Source organism: Anneissia japonica, unplaced genomic scaffold (genome assembly GCF_011630105.1).
Source record: "Anneissia japonica isolate Jap-2015-1 unplaced genomic scaffold, ASM1163010v1 scaffold1810_len1271414_cov176, whole genome shotgun sequence".
NCBI lineage: Eukaryota > Metazoa > Echinodermata > Crinoidea > Comatulida > Comatulidae > Anneissia > Anneissia japonica.
Genome location: NW_022702449.1, coordinates 898,105 through 909,529, shown reverse-complemented (window position 1 = coordinate 909,529; position 11,425 = coordinate 898,105).

Here is an 11,425-nt window from a genome sequence, read left to right as displayed (position 1 = left end):
ATAAATGAAAAAAAAACTGGATGATTACATTTTGTTAGTACTGTACAGTACTTGTTTTGGTGAGCAATAAACACATTCATTCAAGTGTTTGTAAATACTGTACTTTTTTTTTTTTTTATTTCCTCAATCATGTTTTTTTTTTTGGTTCATAACTATTTCATATATCAACACGGCTTTGCTGAACACGCCTTTGCTGAACACGCCTATGAGCTTCCATGTTACATGAAGTATTAATAGATGATGACGAAAAATACGACGGCGACAATTACAATTAATATAACAATATTAATATAATTCGGTCCAGGACCCAAGTATAAACATTTTGAATTTTCACAACACTTCATAATGGATTTATGTCTACGGGTGATCATTACTGCATGAGATAAAATCCTATTCAATGATGGTGCATGCATGGCCAATCGCGCAGATTTAGTAAAGCGTAAGTATCGTGCAGTTACCCAGTTAATCGAAACTATTTTAAGACCTGACTTCAGCCTTGGGACGCAAATCGTCTATTTTAGCGCCAAAAGTTCCCACGCTACGTTGACTATGCAATTCACACCCCGAAATCAAATAATTGTCAATTTCTAGTCTGGTAGTGTTCTTTATTAATGTTGGGTGAAAATCAGGGGTATGACAACACAAGGAATAGGCGTATTATAAATGCCCATACCAGGAATAGAGCGAGTCTGGAGATACTGTACTACCTACAAATTTCATTGTATAGCTCAGACCCGTATAAAAGTATAATTTTAATGTTTTCATTCGCATTTATTTAGGCTTATTAATCCCATACCATTCATTCGTTGAGGTACCGATATCTTAATATTAATTCTAATGTTTGCAACTTTAAACGACGTTAAAAATTAGGGGGTTTTTTTTGGGGGGGGGGGCTGTGAAACCAAAAATACGCTAGGCATTATTATTGTGGTCAAGCCATGTGAAACAAAGGTTGAAGTGAACGAAATTAGCACTAGGACAAAGGCGGCTACACACTTATTCTGTCCACCACCACTAGCCTTTGTCCTACTTACTTAGGCCGTGGTGATACCAAGTACGGGTCCTTTGTCTACGTGGCGTGGTTTGGTATGTGCCTCAAACAGTTCAATGGTTCAGTGGTTCAACACACTTTCCGCACGCCTTTCTATATAGACAGCCTGCCTCGTGGCAAGGTCACGCTTGTAGTAGCAATATCCTGGTACTGTATAGGGTACAGGCTGCACTGTAATTATAGTACCCAGCATTTTAACTGAATATGGGTTAGGCATTCCCTCAGCCAACGGCCCCTAATGAACATGAAGGTACTACCTTTTAAGCATACAACAACATTAATAGGATGCGTGTAGAAGACACACTGCAACGTAAATCCAAAGACTTCCATATTTTTTTAAACCAAAAAAACAACAAAAAACAAATAAAAAAAAAAAAACCGCGAACAAGTTACATGTATAATTATTTCAATAATTAATATTCCTATTATTTTATTCCGTGAGTTTCTACAATTAAAACGTCTGTAAACTATAGACTTTTTTTGACCATTAATTCATTAAAATTTGAAAAAAAAAAATGAAATCCTAAATACTAAGAGTTTTTAATTTGTTTTCGTTGTTTGTAGGCCTATGTGGCAGTCGCATGAAAACATGCTCTCGTCTGGGGAATTGAAAAAATATGAGGCGGTCGCGATTTCCTTGTTTTTTGTTCCATCCCAGCCATGATATTATATAACGCATGTTGCCTTATATAACTTGATATAAATCCATCTTTATGCTGGTACAGGAATCAATTGTCCATGGCCAGTCCCAGAGATAAACCGGGTGGACAAACCAACATGCGTGTAGTTTTTTTTTTGTTTTTTTTTTTTTACACAGTACAGTTAACTCTTATTACCTCCTTATCCACGTAACCTACCGGGAAGTATTTGCTAGACGGTCAGCATAAACTGTAGAGGCTCCATTTATAAACCATGAGCGATAAAAACTTTTTGTGTAAACCATGGATTTATCTCTAATCTCTCCATGTATAAACTTCAGATAATCTGTGCATATACCAAGACCACAAGCCTTGTAATTTATCAAAACCATGGCATTTACATCGCAAAGAAATTGGGAAGATAGATGACCATTATAATTAAGACTTTGAGAACTACTCAGCAGAACCACTGATAAGGTCCGAAAAGTTTACTCTAATTAGACCGTATCAGTTTGTGAGTGCCACCGATAAATAGTGTCATCAAATAAATATCTAGTCCCCTTAATAGATAGGGGTGTCCCCTGGGGTTGACTGCAACGTTAAATACACTTCCTCTCGACTTGCTTGCAAAAAAGTGTCCCTTTAATAAGGGTGTCTTAATAGGGGTGTTTCAAATGAGAGGTTCTACTGTATAATCGATACATTAACAGCAGGACCCAAATTACTAGGCCTAACCGGTGGCCTAATTCGAATACAAGGAGTGGCAGATTAATGGAATTCAGAGTGTTGTCAGACAGAGGCACCACACCTTTCAGGCTCTTATTTCATGGTTCTTAAAGTCACACCGACATCCACTCTGTCCCCTCTCCGCAAATATGTTTATACTATGGATACCTACTATTGGCCTACGTCAGAAAGAGCATACATTCCAAATCTGGAGTTTATAATCTGGAGCAATTTTTAAGTTGTTCAGTCCTATAAAACCCTATTTTTTTGTGAAGTTTATTATTATATTATTATGATTCAGATAATAGATAGGCCTATGCATTTTTTCCGACACATCCGAGAGTATTAATTGGTTTTCCCTCTCCTGCAGGGGCGGATCCAGAAATGTCCAAAAGGGGGAGGGGGCCCGGAAGGGGGGGCCGAAAGTTGGGCCGATTGAGACAACACTGTCGTAGGGGGTCCGGGGCATGCCCCCGCGAAATTTCTGAGTTCTAGACGTCCGAACATAACATTTGAGGCATTCTGGGCTATCATTTTTTTCTTTTTCTCTCTTTTTTTCCCTTTTTTTCTTTTTTTACCTCCCAAAAGGGGGACCGGGGCCGGGCCGCATCCCCCCCTAAATCCTCCCCTGCCCTGGTAACCCTATGATATGGAGCAAACCCCCGTAACAATGTTCCTTCCAGAAATCTCCTTTTATGGACAATAAAGAAATCGTGCATTCTGAATTAGGTTAAAGAAATGAATCATAAAAACATATAAGAAAGGCACTCTGAATCGGAAGAACCAAATTATTGCTGTCCTATGCTATGCAGCAACGAACGTTGTTTGACGCTCTCATACGAGGATTTGAACGATCGGTCGTACATTCATGTACAACCTTCTTTTGACCTACACTTGTCACGTCTTGTAAGCATACATTCCCAGGTACGTCATATAATTTTTTAAGCCATAGCCATATGACCAAAATATGCATTTCCTGGATACACCCACGAAGGTACTCAACTACCCGATACACTAAACACAGAAGCAGGCCTATCATTGTTGGCTGGGGTTTATGGGAGGGGTGAAATGGGCCGGGAGTCATTACTCGAACTCGAGAGATCTAATAAAGTCAGCAAAGGAGAAAGAAATTCCCCTCATTTAAAATAAAATGTATACAAAAAATACCAGAAAAGAGAAAGAAAACGGAGATATTCTTTTCTTATTAAAAAAAAACAAAACCCATAAGATCCCTACGAGACCGGTCACGTGTATACGTCCTAAATAAATTTAACTGCCAGATTTATTTGTACTATGCAATAGTTTTTAATTATTAAAACAAATATGGAGTTCATACAATTGAAATTTGCTCATAAAAAATTATTGCCAATCAGGTGGCATCATCATATCACAAGGCCCTGGTCGTTTGCTCAATGGCTTGGCAGTGAAGATAATGACACAAAAAACAATGGTTATTTTCTCGCCAAATAATACGTATTGTTATTGAGTTGAACTGCCATGCATTCCGATCCTTCAATTTATGGTTTTTCAACTACAATATTAGTTAATAATAGTATTTAACTAAGTACAACCATGGAGAATGTATAACTTATTCCTCCATGGTACAACTACGTTTGCTGCCCAGCACAGGGCCACGGGCGACTATCCGAATCACCCGGGCAACTGTCCAGGGTACTTCAAATTCAATAGTTCGCGAAAAACCAACATATAGGTCAAATATGTAAAAAAATGAGACAAAACAAAATTCACTAGGAACATGCTTCTGTATTTATGATAAAAAGTTTTAATTAAAGTGTAATTATCAAATCTTTAGGTGGCTTGGCACCAACAAACAAGACTTATTGGCCAAAAAAAAGTGAAAATGTTAACATAACCATAATATTAAAATGCTAAATCGTGACATGAGGATATTGGTTTTACGTATACCGCATAGCGTAACAACGTATAACGAATTAAAAACACTAGATAGTTTGTGCTAGGCACTACCACCTACAAATCTCTCCCAAAAATTGTATTATCCTTTTATCGTATCACAATACAATACTGAGTCAGCGGCATTCCAGGACAGGGCGTACCCTGGTACCGCGCTTGTGTAACCAGTCGTTAAGGTCACCTTCTAAGGGTAAGCCTATATGTGGTAGTTACATTTTCCAGAATTAATATTACTGTACTGAACAACTTTAAAATTAGACATAAAACAATAACATCTCGCTTGCTTTTCGTTGTTCATTGTGACAAGGTATTATGTAATTACGATGCCACGGGCAAACAGCGTTAATTACGACGCGGTTCGTTACTGCTAATTAATGCGTGATTGACGCTGTCCTATCGACATAAAGATAATACAGTATTCAATCAATTCATATTATATGATTTGCAATCGGACAACTAAGACTTCAAAAGTATCCTGACCTTGGGAGTCGCGTGATATTCTTTGCGTGATTCTGTCGTATCAGTGTATACTTCCACCGTTTCGATGGCATTTCCTTTGCGTGATGACCTTATCAGTAAAACTGGCATTGTAGTTACATAATTTATCAGGGAGCACATGCCAAACACGAGTTAAGTGCGTGGAAAACAGAAGAACAATGAAGTGTGATGAGCCATTGCCTAGTAAAAGTTAAGTGGGTACTTTCCTAAACTAGTACGGTACGGTATCTCGATGCATGAAATTAAAGTCGTAATATTTTATCCAACGCCTTATTTTTTGAGGTAAATATAGTTTGTCTTTAAAGCATAGGCCTACGTATTATATCGCTTTTACCACCGTATACCGGTACATATTGCGCTTGTGTATACAGCAGAACTCCTGCTTGAGTCCTTTGGGACACCCCCAGCCCAGTGCACCCCCTCCAAAAATTATTTACGCTCCCCCAATCTGCCCTAGCCTATTTAAGAGACATCTCTATTAAGGGAACACGTGCCGTATTCAGGGAAGACCCCTTTTATTAAGGGGACATATTTTCCCTTAATGGTGTTTAATGAATATATAGGACTTCTACTATAGTGCGAAAGGTCGAATAACACCACTTTGGGGGAGGCCTACAAAATAGTTAAAGAGTTACTGAAACACTGAAAAAAAGAAACCAAATCTGCTAATAATAATGTTCGCGTGCACTATAACCTAGTTAAGTAATGACGTAGAATGTATAGCAATTAAGTCTATCCATTTACCAAACAACCCACATTATATCCGTGTTTTTAAGAGAATAATATTAATTAGTCTTTAAGACCAAAATTAACGCTAATACATCATTTGCAATTTTCTTAGCAATGAAATAGGTTAAACAGGATCTTCCACTTTCGAAAAACTAATTACAGATATTAATGACGTCATTGAGACGGACAGCGATATACCGTCTGTGTTTAGATAAACAACTTGATCAATACAATACAATATTTGAACTGATTTCTCTGTTTGATGTAGGTTATTGGTTTTCAATAGAAAATCCCGTAGAAAATTAGAACAATAAATTTCTTGCTCGCTAATCAACAGACTAATAAAGTACCGTACTGTTCCTCCATTCTAGGCCTATTTTGTAGAGCACATCTATACACTCAGCAACGTGGATACATGCAGTAATCACAAAGGATTAGTGGCGGATCGAGGAATTCGAAAATGACACGTCTAGATGGCCGGAAATGGCACTACTCAGACCCAAATTTGATCATTATTTTTAAATTTTCTCCATTTTTAAAAATAATTTTGAAAAAAAAATTAAAGGCGCCCCCCGAAAATGAAACTGATTATTATATTGAGGTCGATTACGAATACTTGATTGTAATCTTAAATATCAGTGGCGGATCCTGGAATTCAAAAGAGGTGGCTCGATGAGGTACTTTCACAGATGGGGGATCTATAATTTGGCACCTCTAGATGGCCGGAAATTGCACTTCCAGACTTAAATATTGAATATAATTTTCTTTAGGCCTATATCTCCATTAAAAAAATGAACAATTTAGGACCCCCACTTTAATCCGCCACTGGTTTCGTATATAAAGTAGGTCTGTAAATCTGCAAAATGGAATGATTAAAAATTTATATAGGCCTACAGCAGTGGCGGATTCAAAAATGAAAAATGGAGTAAAAAAAGAAAAGAAATTTAATTTAAAGTACGAGAGTACAATTTCCAGCCATCTGGAGGTGCCATAATCATAAGGTGGTACAGACCGTTATCTGTACAAGTCCTTATCTAAGGGCCCACTCTATTCGAATTCCTGGGTCCGCCACTGCACAGTGTCCGTTACCTATGTTGGCAGACATACTCCATTAGTGTGATTTTCTTTATTTAATTTATCAAACCATTTTAGAAGATTGCAATATCCGATTTGCACTGCTCTCTCGTTATGTTATCAGTGTTGGAAATGCGGACATTACCTTTATAATAATACCTTTTTATGATATTTACAATGAAATTTTGCGAACAGGATCTTCCCCGAACTCATGACAGAAGTTGTTGACGTCATCGTGACTGATATTGTAATGGTAATACTGGTTGGTGCAAGGGCGAGAAGGCACTTAGGCTTATACTTATTTATATAAAATATTGTGGTAACTGGTAGAAAATATCCTGCTGAACAGTCTACAATGTATTTAGGCTATTTGTACTAAAACGAACTCTCAATTCACGCGAATGTTCTGTGATGAAGTACCGTATTAAATTGCGACTGAGCTTGCTTGTTTTTGAATGTGAAACTTTAATTCGGATTAGTTGACTCATAAAATATTGTTTTGATCACATTTTGAAAAACTGAAATACGTTTCCTTGTAAACTGCCTTGAGGGATCTGTGATTCACGAGGCATATAAATGTGATTTATTAATATTATTATTATTAAAACCCAAATAAGAAAAACATGCTAAACAAAGTAAATGAGCCGTACCAGGATAAGGCGCGATATCCCGGATTACAATGATTATTATTGATGAACATAAACGAATCTGAAAATCTGGGAAAATAAAATAGGCAGTGGTGGCGACCGGGGGAAAGGGTGCATTTGCTCCGAGTCCCCCTCCCCCGTCCGACAGGCCTGGATCCCCGTCGTCCGAGTTCACCTATTCAAATAACGCTAGGCCTATTTGATTTCCAATCCATAATATTGTGGTCTTTATTATAAAAGCACAATTTGGGCCACACTAAGCCATAACTAGCCTTTCCACGTGAACTCTGGCACCAGGATTGTTTTTTTTTTATTCCGGTACCCTGACCGAGGATCTAGTCGGTCCCTCGGTTCGGCCTCCTGTCGGACATGTTGGACCCCTTGTTGACAAATTTCTGGAGCCACCGCTGTTCCTGAACCTATTTTTTCCTATTATGACTAGGCAATATTGAGTAACTATGTAGGCCTAAGTGATGACGTATTGAACTTCAGTAGGCTAGATAATCAACAGCAAAATAAACAAAACAAGTGTTTGATATAATGGCGATACAATGCTTCAAATTCCCCAGGGTCCTCTCTGTTCAAGTACTCAGACATGAATTGCTTTTTTACACTACTAAAAATAGCTCCACCGTCTTACAAGCATCATGGAAGCAGCAAAGTATATAAGCCGGGCACTCACTCCGGTCGACACCGTTCTCCGTGGAGAACACAACGACACGACGCGCGCGCAACGGATCGTCTTTGCCGATGATACCATATGAAACGTTCAGACGTCCACCGACAATCAGCAGACGGCGGCGTCGCGTCATCTAGCGCTCACAGGCAGCGGAGTTGGATTCGTAAAATCGTCGAACGGCGCAGTGAGTGCCCGGAATAAGCCCCAGCGGTCGAATTCAACTTGGATATCGCTCACTCCCAATTTACAATCGTCCCGAATTCACAATAAACGTTACGACCGGTGCTGTGTGTATGCCGAATTTACTGGGGGAAGGAGAGAAATCCTTGGGACACCAGTAATAATCCGCGGCACTTATTTTTCGTAGAATAATCATATCATAGGTTTGTGGTCGATGAACTTTACATTCAAGAGGACAAACGAATTTAGGATGAACCGGAACTTCAAAGTGTATTAAATAAATATCATACACCTATTGTAGGATGTTGACACTACTTATTCAAACATTATTTTATGTAAACATTATGAATTTTCATCTATTTGATTCGATCGGCTCTAAAATGCTTACATTTGATAACTTTGTGAATCACGATTGGTCAGAACTTTACCGTTAAGCGCTTTATACATAGAATGTCGGTCAATGTTCGATAAACTTTATCGAACATTTGACAGACATGGAAAATAAAATTTGTTTGATCAATCAAAACTTATCGTTTTAATCCATAATCAGGTAAGGCGAAGGGGCCTAAAAGCACCTTTCATATTATCGCGACCTATAGCCCTGCGACCGTGCCGACCTACGGTCATATCCGACCGGAAGTAGGATCTACCCTCCGATCGTATCCCTTCTCACACTATCACGACATACGGTAGCCCTGCGATCGTACGTCGATAGAATGACCCCCAGCGTGAACATTTACCTTGGCTCATTTAATAGGCATGAACACACCTCGTGTCATTTATTGGTGGAAAGTAATACGGTAATGGCCAAATTAGCTTAAAATTTGGACTTAGAGGAGCCAAACGACTACGACACGTTGTATAAGAGCGACTCGATCAGACTGGGGACCAGTACCGGCCACAATGTTGCAAACTCCACGACCATCAACGATCCTCTCCCCCGTCACAAGCAAGTTGCTAGCAGCTCTCCCACGACCTGCCGCGATGTAGGTCGTGATAGTGGCTTTTATAACCACTGCCGCTATTAGGCCTGGCTAGGGATGAGTCTGACACAAACATAATACTGTGCCAACTAAAACTTTATCAACGCTATAGTACTAAACTCTAAATCGGACTTAATAAAATCCGTTTCTAAAATCGCATGCGATAATTTGTTCATAAGCACATCATAATAATTTACACTAGTTACTGACATAACAAACAATAACGATCTGTTGACGGGGAATTATTGTATTTTGATTATGGTAACACGGCGACACTCTAGCCAATTGTTTTGAAGTCGCTAACTGGTTTTTGGCACCTCATGTCGCGTCACAAAACGACGCTTGATTCGCATCGTCACCTTCGTATCCTGTCGAACAGAGGAAAGAGTATTGAAATCGTTAAATGAGAAACAGCAAATCAGACGGATATATTGACGAGACCATATGTGCGTTTTCCTATCAGGCTTACGATTTAGTCGATACATGTATTATTTTTAACTTCACAGATTGTGTACATAATTTGTGACTTGTGACTAAAAATAACCGTTGCTATGCAGCGAAAGTCAAAAATCAAATGACATATTTTATGTATTGATATACGGGAACTGGCAGGTGTAATCAACTTGAACGTAGTAACATATATAGTATTTTCTCGAATTTTTGTAATGGTTGTCTTGAAGACAATCAAAATAACTGCCAAGTTGTCGTAAGAAAACAATATTAAAAAGGTCTACAAATACAGTGCATTTGGACACCGTATTCAATTATATCTCCATAAGTATATAACTTCTCTGTCATATATACGGTAGGCCTATATATGATAAAAGCTTATATATAAATATATATAATATATACTGTATAATTTATATATATAATTCTCTGTTCGTATACATATAATATCCTATATATTTTGCATTTCGTCTCCCCACTTTCCACAACGGATCGATGCCCTTGTAAGGCCCTATAAAAAAATATTAGTTTATTACCCACTCTCTCATCACTTTCGGGAAAATTCTAATTTTTTTTTTTCAATCAACATATATTTTTATCTCAAAAAGTCGTTTTTTACATCTTGTTTCACTCGAAACATCAACTTGATTTACTGGTACATCAAAAACATCCTTTTCAATATAAATTTGATTCCATTTTTTATGACTTTTTATAAATTTGTCCTTAACCATTAATTTACTTGCGAATATCGGTAAAATGGGGGCGGGGTTAGCAAAAAAAAAAAACCTCCCTCCCTCATCAGTTTTTATTCTTTGATAGGGTGATAAACTCATTATTTTTTATGGGGCCTAAGACACAGTAGACAAACATTTTCGAAAATGAAATCTGGAATGAAATTAACTAATTATTGGAAAGTTAGAAGAACACTAGTCAATTTGACCATGCAGTTCGCGATCGATAAGAAACCAGAGGTCGTACAGAGTGCGTAACGCGCTATATGCTGAAGCTCATTGCGTCATCAACATACATCAGATCATAAGTGCTGCTTCGGATGACGACGTACCGGTAAATATTATTTATGTGAACACGAATAGGTGATCCTTGTCAAGCGTCACCGTCTACGTTTATGATTGACTGGTTTGATGATGTATATATTTTTATATTGTAGTGCATAATGCTGCATTACATTGCTTCGGCACGCGCGGTTATGGAGATCGTTAAACGCAACTGAATTGAAATGTTTAATTATAGATGACCCAACAGTATCCAGGTATGAATAATATAATCTAGGAACACATTAGCAGCATATACTGTGCAATTTAAATTTGAAAAAGAAGTAAGTTAAAAGAAGTTGATGCGAATTTGTCTCAATAACACTTGAAACACTGCTATGAAGTTTAATATGCCTTATCCAATCTTTGAGTAAAAGCGGGCTAGAAGTCATTGTATACTACCGTATATGGGGCCATATTTATATTAAGTATAATAATATAATAGATGTACTGTAATAATAGACCTAATAATAAAAACAGCAATATACCTAATAATAATAATAATAATAATAATGATAATAATAATAATAATAATAATAATAATAATAATAATAATAATAATAATAATGACATTGATGATGATGATAATGATAAATACCAGTCAGATGGGCATATTTGACTGAGTAAAAGTAAATCATTAATTACTAAAGGACTTGCCTCATCATCGTATCTATTTATCTTGATGTGGATACTATTAATATACATTAATACTATTTAGTGGGACAGTTTACACCATCAGATCCATATTTAGAAACATGGAATGGAGTTATGATATTTCAACAGCCC